Genomic DNA, 14,638 nt, shown 5'->3' with positions numbered 1-14,638 from the left:
TCAGATGTAATTGTTGTGTGCAGTATTGTAATATCTTAACATAATATGCAGTGGAATAATATAATTTATCAGACAATTAAAGTTTGATGAATAAAATAAGACATATTTGAGAATGCACAAGTGTACACACTTGTGTATTGCATCAGGGCAAAAGGTTTACTAGAAAAACGTATCAGTTTACAAAATCAACACTATTGAATAAAGAAAAACTAACTCCCTTAACGAAATGAGAGATCACGGTGCATCCAAAACACATTTCAAACTAAATAACCAAAAATACGGATGTAGCGTTTATGAAGCCGAAATTCAATTTGATGAACAATACACTAATCATCATTGTGTTTAGGTGTTGTGTCTGCGTCTCTTCAACATTCCACGACAACACAGCAGTACCCCTTAGCTTCAGCACTTGATCTCTTCGTAGTAAATCGCCAACTGTTTGCTGCCTACGATATATATCTTCCTCCTCACTTTTTATCTCAGCATTTATCTTCGATTATTTACAAGATTTCTTTGTCCTATAGCTTATTCCTTGAATAGAATCCTATAAGATATAAAAACAAGAGTTTCATTAAGAAACAAACTATTTTAAATAAATATATCATATCTATATCTTATCAAATATCTCAATAGTCTAAAAAATCTAGGAAAATCACAAGTAAATGTTTTGAGTAAAAAGATATTTTTATACAAAGAACAAAATTATTGATAACTATATACTCGAACTTTAGAAAAATATAAAATTATTTGATTTTCCAAAGGCATTTTTTTCAATGAATCCAAATAATTACACATTCATTCAATAAGACTGATTTTCTTTTTTCAAAAGCTAAACTTGTATTATAAAACCATATACTTAGAACTGAACTTATCTTAATCACAAATAAAGAAATGCACAATTTTTTTTCCCTTTTTGTTGTGTGATTATAACCATCTCAATCGCTAGATTATTGCACCATTTAAGAATTTTTTTTTATGGGAGCCAACAAGTACTCAAACTTAGTTTTTTTAAAATTAAATTTCTAATTTAAAATATAGAAACTTTTTCTAGCTTAACATAGCTAGGCACATTCCATAGTATATAATTATATTAGGAGTTGAATATGAAAAGTTATTTTACTTTTCAAAGAACGCATGCACATGCACACGTAGGGACACATGATGGAGACCTAAAATTTTGTCCAAACACATACGACACCGCTTCCATCCATCCCTTGCATAGATTCCTCCACGCGTTTCCCGATGCGATTATACGACTTAATATTTTTTTTTCTTACAACCTTTTTATTGATCTCGAGAATCGTTAGTTGAAAATCGTAATTCAATAAAAAAGCGTTTTTAGGGTTTTACTTTTCAATGTCCCTAGACCATATGTAGAATTTTTTGTAGAACCCCTAAAACAAGAAAAAGAAATTGGGTGTCGTTCTTTAGATTATATATCGTATTAATTAATTTTGTAAATCTCCTAATTATATTTATTAATTTGATATTTGTATCATCAAAAAATAATCACTCTATTATTGGGAAGTATACCGACGATTTGGCTACTCATTGATCTTGTTGTGTTATTTATCAAGTAATATATAGAAATGGCAATAATTGAGGCTTAATTAATATGCTTTAAAAGGATGTCCAATGAAATTAGAAAGATTAATCATTTTTTTTTAAAAAAAAAAACTTAGGTTTTATCGGTTCAATTATTCGATGAGATATCACACTCAATATTAGAAATTTCAAAGAGTCTATTCGAAGGAGAAAATTCAAATTTAAATCATGAGTAGGTATCTTGTGAGACGGTCTCACGAATATTTATATGTGAGACGAGTCAACCCTACCGATATTCACAATAAAAAATAATACTCTTAGCATAAAAAGTAATGATTTTCATGGATAACCCAAATAAAATATCCGTCTCACAAAATACGACTCATGAGACCGTCTCACATAAGTTTTAACCTTAAATCATTCAAAGGGAAAATTGCAATTTTGATTCGATATGTTTTCCTCTTTGTGATTTTTATATTTTATATTATCAAATTTTAATTATAGCATTGTATCCTTTAATTTTTGGCAGTTTTACGCCTTTTCTGCTGGTCTGTTGCGCAATGTCATGTCGGGTCTGGAAAAAAATTAAAATTGAAATTTAAAACAAAAAAAACTAACAAAAAGAGAATAATAGAATTGAAATTTGACGAATAGAATACCGAATTTTGCAACAACAAAAAAAACAAACAAACAAATATACAATATCAAATTTTCAAATTTTCATATTCCAAATTTATTTTAATTCATGATATTTATTAAGATAACCAAAACTAACATTCCTTGTCGTAAGTCAACATATATCAAATATGCGGTTAATGAGATTTTACCTATGTGGGCATTATCTTCACTTCATTTCAACAGGTAAGATCTTGGCACACATACAATTTCAAAAAAAAAAAGTGGTTTCTACATATGCATGGGTAAATCTTGATCATTCATCCTATCATGGGGACAATGTCCACATGGATAGGATGAAATAAACCTAAATATGTGAGTGCAAGTCGACTTAAATCGTTTGTATTTACACATTATCAAGTCAATTGATTGCCTCATTTCGAATTAACTTTTAAATTAATTAGAAGATTTCTCCAAGTTGCAGCACAAGTGGACTTTGGAAACGCCGAATTAGATGGAGACGTTTTAATTAAATTATAAATATAATTTTTTGTGGAATATATCTTATGTTTATATCCATTAAACAGGTCGACCCGATCCATACTTGAAGTGAAAAATCATGTTTTTGATATAAAAATAATATTTTTTCATGGATCGATCAAGTCAAAGATCTATTTAACAAAATTGACTCGTAAGATGGTATCGTATGTTTTTTTTTCTTTTATAAATAAACCAATAAAAAAATCCTAAAAACACAACTTACACGTTTTCATGTACAAAACAATTCCCTTCTTATTGGGACTAGCCACACATGCCGCTGTCTATTTATAGGAAAATTTAAAATAAATCAACAAAAGGAGTATCCAATGCTAAATGTTCGACCCCAATTCATGTATGCCCATCTCTATATTTTTTAATACCTATACAAATCCATTAAATTTCTTCGGCATATTTAATTTGGCCGTATGTATATAAATTTTGCTCTCAATTAACAGATATATCTTTCGTTTGCTTAAAAAATGAATTTCAAATGACATTTAGAGAATTTAGATATGAATCGAGTTTTTTCCCAAGAAAATACGAATTATTTTTAAACATGAAACTCTGAGGTTGTGTTTGACTCGATTGATCAAAATTTGAGGAAATTATTTCAATTATGGGAAAATGTCAAATCCATCACAAAGGCGATAAAATAAAAGTTTGAAGATTGTGAGGCCCGGGGTCGAAGAGGGCGGGGGTTGATCTCCGGTGCCATGAGGTTGCACGGACAATGAGCGGCTTCCTAGCAGACTTCTAGGCGGAGGGAACATAGATGAACCAATCTTACACTGGAAGGAGAGAGATTCTGAAACTGTTCAGGTATGAGACTGTGCAGTTAAAGAGGGTTTAAAGATTTGATATGTACTACTCATATTAAGAAGGTGCATCTTCTTTTCGGTAACTCATCACATAAGAACTCCAAAGTTGAGCGTGCTTGACTTGGGGCAATTCTAGGATGGGTGACTGATAAGGTCAAATCTTGAAAAGATTTTAGGGATTTGATTTAATAATATTTGCCATTATCTAATATTTTTATCCCTAATTATGTGCTTAATTGAATAATAATTGTAAATTTGAATAAAATGTGAAAAGTGTTTAAATTGAGAGATAATATAAATTTACTAGATTTCAAAGGGAACAAAATATCAGAAGAAAGGAAATTAAATACTCTTATATTCTATTCCTTGATGATATTGAAATCTTGGAAAAATCTATGTAAATCTGTATAAATATCTTATCTACACTTTCTTTTACAGAGATGAGCTTAAAAAGGAAAGGAAGGAGGAGGCCCATTAAGAAGAATAAAAGGGCAGAAGCGTACAGAAGAAAGAAGGAGAGCAGAAGCACTGAAGACGGAAGGAAGGAGAGGAAGATCAGAACAAAAAGCTACTGTGAAGTAGCACTAGCGCGGAAGAAGAGCAGAAGCAGGAGGAATTCCTCACACATGCTACAAATTACAGAGAATCTCTTTCATTCCTTCTTAACTATGTTTTCTCCATTGACTTTAAAACTGCTTTTGAATTTTATTTTAAGTTTATGGAGTAGATTTTTATAGACTAAGGCCATGATAGGGCCGAGACATATTATTTTTGATGTTTTGAGTTTAATTCAATTAGATTATTTATTTTATTCATTGATTGATGTCGTTTATCACGTGTTCTTTTAATCTGGCCAATTAAATTGAATATTTGTTGGTTAATCTAAAACCGGAAGACGATAGATTAATATTTGCTTCACACATCAATCAACACATGGTTAAATTGACTAGAAATAGTACTCAATTTCAGTGTGTGACTTTAGGTTGAAAAACTGGAATTTCACAGCGATATAATGCGGTTGAATCTAATTAAATTCAGTTAGGAATAATTGGACTGTTAGATTTAATTAGGTTTATTAATTCGAGAAATCGTTTAATAAATAATTTTGGGAATTCCGTCGTGAATTGAATAATTAATTTATTGAATATGAATTTGACACGTAGATTATAAATTGTCTTGGTATCGTTGTGCGCCTTAGTCGTTTTTAAATAATTTGAATTTTCGTCTAGTTTAATAATTTGGATTTTTTTTGCTTTAGTTAATTTATTTAAATTGTTTAATTTAGTTTTGATTAATCTATCTTTCCCATCATTTGAACTTTATTTAGCCTAAATTAGGAAAAATAATTCATATTCTAGTAATTAAACATCGATCTCTGTGGGTACGATACTTGGACTCATCTCCAAATACTATTACTTGACCTACTCCGCTTGCTAGATTTATTCCCAACCGAAATCGTCGGTCAAGTTTTTGGCGCCGTTGCCGGGGATTGAATTGTTTAATATTAGGATTTATTATTTTCTTGAGATTAGGTTTTTATTTAATTTTTTTTTATTCTACACATATTCGTACGTTTGAAGTTTGCTTCTTATCTTCAGGATTTATCTAGCTGTGCATGAGCCGTGCTAGAGGAGACACAGAATTAGAGCCATTTGATCCAGAGATTGAGAATACTTTTCGACGGAGACGTAGAGCACAAAGGGAAAAATCCTCAGACTTTGACGTGGAAGAACAATTAAAACAAGAGGAGAAAGTTGAAACAACAGGGATGGAAGTAATGGACAACGAGGAAGATGATCGCACTGTCTATGATCTTACTAGACAAACTACTGGAGGTTATGGTTCTAGCATCACTCGCCCTACTGTGGAAGCAAATAATTTTGAGTTGAAGCCATCCATCATTAAAATGATACAATATCAAGTAAGATTTGGAGGATCGCAGACCGAGGATCCTAATGCACATCTGGAGGGATTTCTATCTATCTGTGACACAATCAAGTTCAATGGAGTGAGCACGGATGCCATAAGATTGAGTCTATTCCCTTTCTCTTTGCATGGTGAAGCAGCAGAATGGCTTAGAGATCTACCAGCTGGCTCTATTACTACATGGAATGGTTTGGTGGAAATGTACATGAATCAATATTTTTCACCCACTAAGCTAGCACAACTGCGTATGGATATTTCATCTTTTCGCCAGAAGGATGGGGAGACATTACATACAGCTTGGGGAAGATTTAGAAAGATGTTGAGGAGGTGTCCTCAACATGGTTTCTCTTCATCTGAACAAGTTCAGATTTTCTATAACGGAGTAGATCCTTCTGTGCGTTCCATGCTAGATGCGGCAGCCAATGGTAGCTTATACAGGAAGACTCCACGAGTTGCACTTGAAATAATTTCAAATATGGCTGAAAATAGTGCGGGTTGGACATATATTAAACGAGAAAAGAAGGCTAGAGTTCTTGAAATGGATGTGTTGAATGCACTTACTGCTAAGATTGATGGGTTGGCCCATCAATTCTCCCAGCTGAAATCAAATCAAGCAAATCAGGTCCAATGAATAGTCATCGAGGAACAACCCATTTTTGATGAAGAAGCAGTGAATTTTGTGGGGAATCAATGGAGACAACAATCAAATCCATACAGTTCCACATACAATCCAGGATGGAAGCATCACCCTAATTTCTCTTGGAAGAATACGGAGAATTCCCTTAATCCAACACATATTCCTCCACTGCCCATTCCTCAACAAGTGAGACAACAAGGATTATTGGTACCTGCAGCACCTCCAGGATTCAAACAAGAAGATCAACGACCAATTTATGAGGATTTTATGATGAAACATATTGTGGGAATGGAGACGAGACTGTAGAATCATGATGCTATCTTACGAAGGTTGGATGCTCAAATGGGTCAAATAGCCAATCAATTAGCAAATCGACCCCTTGGAACACTACCAAGTGATACTAAGAAAAATCCGAAAGGAGTGAATGCAGTGAGTACAGTGATCAAGGCCGAGGAAGAGGAACCAAAGAGGCAGAATTCTACAGATATGGAGGCAAAGAATGATGGAGGAATGAAACCAAAAATGGAAGATGCTAAGGAACAGAACACTCAGACTACACGGAAGACAGGTAAGAAAGGTAAGAAATTTGATTCTAATGATAATATTGATATTAATACACTTCTTTTTCCTCAAAGAGCAAGGCAACTACAATTGGATCAACAATTTTCAAAATTTCTTGAAGTTTTTAAGAAATTGCACATAAATATTCCTTTTGTAGAGGCTTTGGCTCAAATGCCTTCTTATGCTAAATTCTTGAAAGATATTTTGACTAAAAAGAGGAAACTTGTTGATTTTGAAACTGTTAAGCTTTCTGAGGAATGTTCAGCTATTTTGCAAAATAAATTACCTCCAAAGCTTAAGGATCCAGGTAGTTTCTCCATTCCTTGCAATATAGGAAATTCTAATTTTAACAAGGCATTGTGTGATCTTGGTGCTAGCATAAATCTTATGCCTTATTCTTGTTTTGAAAAATTGGGGATTGGAGAAGTTAAACCAACCACTATTTCCCTTCAACTTGCTGGTAGATCTATTAAATATCCTAGAGGGGTAATAGAGGATGTTTTGGTTAAGGTTGATAAATTTATATTTCCAGTTGACTTTGTTGTGCTAGACATGGAGGAGGATCGTGAGATCCCCCTAATTTTAGGTCGTCTTTTCTTAGCTACTGGAAGAGCTCTCATAGATGTGCAAAAAGGTGAGTTAGTTTTGAGGTTGAATGATGAGAAGGTAACTTTTAATGTTTTTCATAGTATGAAATATCCTGGATCTTCTGATTGTTATAGAATAGATGCTATTGATGATATTGTTGAGTGTAGTGTGCAAGATACTTTTATTGAAGACCCACTGAAAAAGCTTTTGGTTAGCCCAAAGTCCACGGAATCCAGCAGAGAAGAAGTGGAGGAATGTATGAACTACTTGGAGGGATCAAAGCCTTTGCCAAGATCGGTGAATTCGAAGATTGGGGAGCTTGGACATATTCCAAAATCACTTAAACCTTCCATAGAAGAACCCCCATTCCTCGAACTCAAACCACTTCCTCCTCATTTAAAATATTTATTTTTGAAGGAAGAACAAAAACTGCAAATAATTGTTTCTTCTTCTTTGACAGGTGATGAGGAAGATAAGCTCTTGAGAGTGCTGAAGGATCACATATATGCCATTGGATGGAGCATAGCTGACATCAAGGGAATAAATCCATCCATGTGCATGCACAAAATTTTAATGGAGAAGGAGCACTCTCCCACCACTCAACCTCAAAGGAGATTGAATCCAGCTATGCAAGAGGTCGTCAAAAAGGAGGTAATCAAACTCCTTGATGCAGGTATGATCTTTCCTATATCCGATAGCAAGTGGGTAAGTCCTGTGCATGTTGTTCCTAAGAAAGGGGGAATCACTGTTGTTGAAAATGAAAATAACGAATTAATCCCCACTAGAACTGTGACTAGGTGGCGTGTTTGTATTGATTATCGCAAATTGAATGATGCCACAAGAAAAGATCACTTCCCCTTACCTTTTGTTGATCAAATGTTAGAGCGTTTGGCAGGTCATGCTTTCTATTGTTTTTTAGATGGTTATTCTAGATATATGCAAATCCCAATAGACCCCGAAGATCAACATAAGACAACTTTTACTTGTCCATACGGTACATTTGCTTATGAAAGAATGTCATTTGGTTTGTGTAATGCTCCTGATACTTTTCAACGTTGTATGATGTCAATTTTTCATGATATGGTTGAAAAGTATATTGAGGTCTTCATGGATGACTTTTCTGTTTTTGGTTCTTCTTTCGACTCTTGTTTGGTTAATTTGTCAAAAGTGCTAAAGAGATGTGAAGAAATAAATCTTGTACTTAACTGAGAGAAATGTCACTTCATGGTAAGGGAAGGAATTGTCCTTGGTCACAAAATTTCTGAAAAAGGTATTGAAGTGGATAGAGCTAAGGTAGAGATAATAGAAAAGCTTCCTCCTTCCTACTAATGTCAAAGGAATTCGTAGCTTTATTGGGCATGCAGGTTTTTATAGGCGATTTATCAAGGATTTCTCGAGTATTACTAAGCCTTTAACTAATTTGCTAATGAAAGATGTTCCTTTTGTTTTTTCTGAGGATTTTTTACAAGCTTTTCAGGTATTAAAGCAAAAGTTGACCACCACGCTGATCATTGTCGCACCAGATTGGAATCTACCTTTCGAACTCATGTGTGACGCAAGTGATATTGCTTTAGGGGCTGTTTTGGGGCAAAAGAGAGACAAATGCTTGCATGTAATCTACTATGCAAGCATGACACTTTCAGGAGCTCAATTGAACTACTCCACCACAGAAAAGGAGTTGCTGGCTGTTGTTTTTTCTTTGGACAAGTTTCGGCCATACCTAGGGAGTAAAGTGATAGTCCACACGGATCATTCAGCTTTGAAGTATCTCTTAAACAAGAAGGATGCCAAGCCAAGATTGATAAGATGGATCCTTCTACTGCAAGAATTTGACATAGAGATCGTGGATCGCAAGGGGACTGAAAACCAAGTTGCTGATCATCTATCGAGATTGGAGAAGCCCGAGGAAGGTAAGTATGTAATTAGAGATGAATTTCCTGACGAGAAACTTTATGTCATCTCTAATTTACCATGGTATGCTGATTTTGTCAACTATTTATCATGCAAATTTATTCCTTCTCATCTTACATATCAGCAGAAAAAGAAGTTCTTTTCCGATTTAAAATATTATCTTTGGGAAGATCCTCTTTTGTTTAGAATTTGTGCAGATGGCATTATTCGTAGGTGTATTCCAACGGAAGAGATAAGTTCTATACTTGCTCATTGTCATAGTGGTCCAACTGGAGGACATTTTGGGGCAAGTAAAACGGCCACAAAAATCCTTCAAGCTGGATTCTATTGGCCTACACTGTTCAAGGATGCACACACTTATGTTTTGAATTGCAATGAATGCCAACGTGTTGGTAATATTTCAAGGAGACACGAAATGCCATTGAATAATATTTTAGTCTGTGAATTGTTTGATGTGTGGGGAATTGATTTCATGGGGCCATTTCCAGATTCCTTAGGAAATAAATATATTTTGGTGGCTATGGATTACGTATCCAAGTGGGTGGAAGCAAGTGCTTGTAGAACCAATGACTCTAAGGTTGTGATCCAATTTTTTAAAGAAAAATATTTTTGCAAGATTTGGCACACCTAGAGCCATTATTAGCGATGGGGGAAAACACTTTTGTAATCGTTATTTTGAATCTCTGTTAACTAAGTATGGGGTCACGCACAAGGTGGCAACACCTTATCATCCTCAAACTAGTGGTCATGTAGAAGCGTCAAATAGGGAGATTAAGAAAATTCTTGAGAAGACCGTTGGATCTTCGAGGAAAGAATGGGCTAGTAAATTGGATGATGCATTATGGGCATATAGAACAGCATTTATAACCCATATAGGAACTTTCCCTTTTTGTTTGGTCTATGGAAAAGCTTGTCACCTTCCTGTTGAACTAGAGCATAGGGCATTATGGGCTACAAAATTTTTGAACTTTGATGTGCAAGCTACAGGTTATCAGCGTCTTCTACAACTCAATGAGCTGAAGGAATTTCGTCTTGATGCATATGAGAATGCAAAAATCTACAAGGAAAAGACAAAGAAGTGGCATGATGCAGGGATTGTGCAAAGGGAATTTGAGTCTGGACAAAAAGTTCTTCTTTATAACTCTCGTTTGAAACTCATGCCAGGTAAACTTCGTTCCAAATGGTCCGGGCCTTTTACTGTTACTTAAGTTTTTCCCTTTGGTGTTGTAGAAATCCGTGGGGAATCTGGAAATCCCTTTAAGGTGAATGGACATCGACTGAAAATTTTTAATGAAGGAATTGTGGAGCAAGAGGAGCCGAGTACTCCTTTGCACGATCCAACATAATCTATAAAGGGAGTTGTCTAGCTATAGACAAGAAATTTAGCGCTTGCTGGGAGGCAACCCAGTGATTTATTTCGTTTCATTTTATTTCATTTTTTTACTTTTTCATTCTATTAGGTTAATTCTCTGTGATTTTGGTGTGTGTAGGGAATAGTGGAATAAAGGAATATGATTTAGATTCTGAAAAAGCTAAACTGTTGAAATAAAATATTTTCAGCACTGAGGAATTCTACCATCCCCATGTAACAGTCCATGGAATTTAAAGCAACACTGTCAAGGAAGTGTTCTCTTGCTATTCTGCATCCAACTTTTATATTCTTTTTGAATGGCATGACACTGAGGGCAGTGTAAATCTAAAGTGTGGGGGGAGATTTGATTTGTGTTTGTTTCACGTCACCACACTTAGCATGTGCTTCAATGTTTAATCCTCGAGCATGAAATTTTTTCTGGTTATTCTTTGAGAAACTGCACTTGTGATTACATGACACACTAATTGACTTTCTAGATTTTTGATCACTCGAGAGATTGAATCACACCTAGAATTGATTGAGATGAGCTGTAATTGTAGCCGAAGGATTTGAGCACAAACTAGTTTTGTATCATGTTTTGAGACATCATCTATGCACTTTAGGTCATATTTATATGAATTAATCGTGAATTGGTAAAAGGCGAGCTCATGAAAAAAAAAAGAGAAAGAAAAGAAAAATCTAGAACTTGTCTGATTATCTTTCGAGACGAAAATACGGAGGAGAATGACTTAGAGATGATTTAGGCGATCTTTGGACCGTTTGAGCCTTTCGAGCATACCCAATCCATCATTCAAATCCCTAGTATTCCCTTTTGAGCCTAATAAATCGAATGGAGTGTGTCAAAGACATACAATTAGCCACCATTCGTATTCCTTCAAAATCGCACATCAACTACCCAATTTTAGCTCATACACTATTCCTCTACCTTAATTTTGAGAGAAATAAACTCTTTAGCGCTTTAAAATTTTCAATAACTCTCGTGTGCTGATTGATAAGAAAAATTGAAGGAGTTTGAAAAAAAAATCATGAAGAATGAGAAAGGAGTTGATGAAAAGATATATATAATTATAAAAAAAAAAAAGAGGATTGAATGTTGTATGATGTGGTGATTGAAAAAACATAAAAGGGAATGTTGTTGAAGATCGAAAAAAATATGGGGGAATATGAATGAAAGTACAAGGAAGATGAAAAATTTAGGTGGATGAATGATGAAATTCCATAAGGGAAGGAAGATAAGAGATGAAGGAGTGCGCTGTATGATTAAATTGTTTATTTTCTCTCATTTTGAATCTCCCTACCTTTATTGTAGCCGTGAGCCGTGACCTAACGTTATAAGCTTAAAAAGACCTATTGACCGGGTCATATTCTTCCAACATTTAGTGGAGGAAGATATGAAAGATAAGCTTATGGAGAGTTTCTTTATATGAAAAAAAATCAGAAAATATGATCACTCTTTGAACTAAAACACCTTTGAGAAATATGAGTTTTGACTTCCACACTACACACGTCTCATTATCTTGATCTTTTCTAGTGAATGCTTGAGTTTTAAAGTTGCAATGAAAGTGAATTTTATGATTTTTGACGTGTGATCTTTTGATTGAGTATGACGGAATTTAGTAGGTTGAAAAGTGTTGATTGTGTCAATTTTGTGGTGAATCATTGAATATTCCTCGATTATATTTTTATTCTCTGATTTGCTCGAGGAAGAACAAAGGCTAAGTGTGAGGGGATTAATAAGGCCAAATCTTGAAAAGATTTTAGGGATTTGATTTAATAATATTTGCCATTATCTAATATTTTTATCCCTAATTATGTGCTTAATTGAATAATAATTGTAGATTTGAATAAAATGTGAAAAGTGTTTAAATTGAGAGATTATATAAATTTACTAGATTTCAAAGGGAACAAAATATCAGAAGAAAGGAAATTAAATACTCTTATATTCTAGTTCCTTGATGATATTGAAATCTTGGAAAAATCTATGTAAATCTGTATAAATATCTTATCTACACTTTCTTTTACAGAGATAGGCTTAAAAAGGAAAGGAAGGAGGAGGCCCATTAAGAAGAATAAAAGGGCAGAAGCGTACAGAAGAAAGAAGGAGAGCAGAAGCACTGAAGATGGAAGGAAGGAGAGGAAGATCAGAACAAAAAGCTACTGTGAAGTAGCACCAGCGCGGAAGAAGAGCAGAAGCAGGTGGAATTCCTCACACATGCTACAAATTACAGAGAATCTCTTTCATTCCTTCTTAACTATGTTTTCTCCATTGACTTTAAAACTGCTTTTGAATTTTATTTTAAGTTTATGGAGTAGATTTTTATAGACTAAGGTCATGATAGGGCCGAGACATATTATTTTTGATGTTTTGAGTTTAATTCAATTAGATTATTTATTTTATTCATTGATTGATGTCGTTTATCACGTGTTCTTTTAATCTGGCCAATTAAATTGAATATTTGTTGGTTAATCTAAAACCGGAAGGCGATAGATTAATATTTGCTTCACACATTAATCAACACATGGTTAAATTGACTAGAAATAGTATTCGATTTCAGTGTGCGACTTTAGGTTGAAAAACTGAATTTCACAGCGATATAATGCGGTTGAATCTAATTAAATTCAATTAGGAATAATTGGACTGGTAGATTTAATTAGGTTTATTAATTCGAGGAATCATTTAATAAATAATTTTGGGAATTCCGTCGTGAATTAAATAATTAATTTATTGAATATGAATTTGACACGTAGATTATAAATTGTTTCGGTACCGTTGTGCGCCTTAGTCGTTTTTAAATAATTTGAATTTTCGTCTAGTTTAATAATTTGGATTTTTTTTGCTTTAGTTAATTTATTTAAATTGTTTAATTTAGTTTTGATTAATCTATCTTTCCCATGATTTGAACTTTATTTAGCCTAAATTAGGAAAAATAATACATATTCTAGTAATTAAACATCGATCTCTGTGGGTACGATACCTGGACTCATCTCCAAATACTATTACTTGACCTAGTCCGCTTGCTAGATTTATTCCCAACCGAAATCGTCGGTCAGTGACCCATGGGAAGTTTCCTATGGTGTGTTTGAATGATGACATAAGCACGCTGGAAAGACCCGTCTTGGTACAATGAGGACAATCGTCAAATATGGGGCGTTACATGGTGGTCAAGGAATTTGAAATCCAAAAATATATAGTTATCCAAATAAATGCAAGTAATGTAAACGGTGAATTTGAAATATCTTCATTTTAAATACATCAATTCTAACACAATTTTTTTCTTCTGTTTGAACATTCTTATGCATCATAGCTATAATGACAAACGATTTTTTATACCCAAAAAAAATTTATTGATATTATAGAGAATTTTAATTTATGCATAAAAAAATTGCAAGGTCGCCAGTTTACACATAAAATTTAATTAAATTTCCCTGTCCTTGTTACGTGGTCTGTGATTAAATTTAGACAAGGAGAGTACATGAGTGATCATCGCCCAATAATGGCAAAATTTTATGCAGTGCCCAAGTTGAAAAGGGGTCTGAAAAGTAGATTATACAAGTCAAGGGACAAGATATCCATCCAGTCATCGTATGGGGAGCCGGACCGGACCCTTTATTTTATATTAGGCAATTAAAATTTAGGAAAATAATATTAGACCATCCCCACAAATTCACACTATTTTTGTGCGATTGATCTATTTTTATATAATGTGATGAATGTCGAAGTACATTTCCAACACAAAATTTTGCACCCAAAAAAAATATTCTTTATTATGTAATAAATCTTAATATTAAAAAAAACAAAGAAAAAAAACAAAATTAATAATATAAAAATAAAAAAGGGGCAATAAAATGCCTTTGTGAACAGTGCAATAACAAAAGTGTGTCGTTGCACTATTCATTTCACACAAAATTCATTTTGCAAAAAATATATACATTAATTCTTCTATAGTATCTCTCTTGCCTGCCCATGGATTCAGCAGCAGTTCGAAAGGGTGCCCTATTCGGGAATCTCCAGATCTATGATTATTTTCAACTTCCCCGAAGCATTTCGTCGATTACTACGTCCTTCCTCGTCTCTGGGTGCCTATGGTATCCACCGTAAGCCTTTCGTCGTTTGAACCTCGCCTT

The sequence above is a fragment of the Primulina tabacum genome, chromosome 2 (genome assembly GCF_025594145.1).
Source record: "Primulina tabacum isolate GXHZ01 chromosome 2, ASM2559414v2, whole genome shotgun sequence".
Classification (NCBI taxonomy): Eukaryota; Viridiplantae; Streptophyta; class Magnoliopsida; order Lamiales; family Gesneriaceae; genus Primulina; species Primulina tabacum.
Note: the sequence above shows the minus strand (reverse complement) of the source record.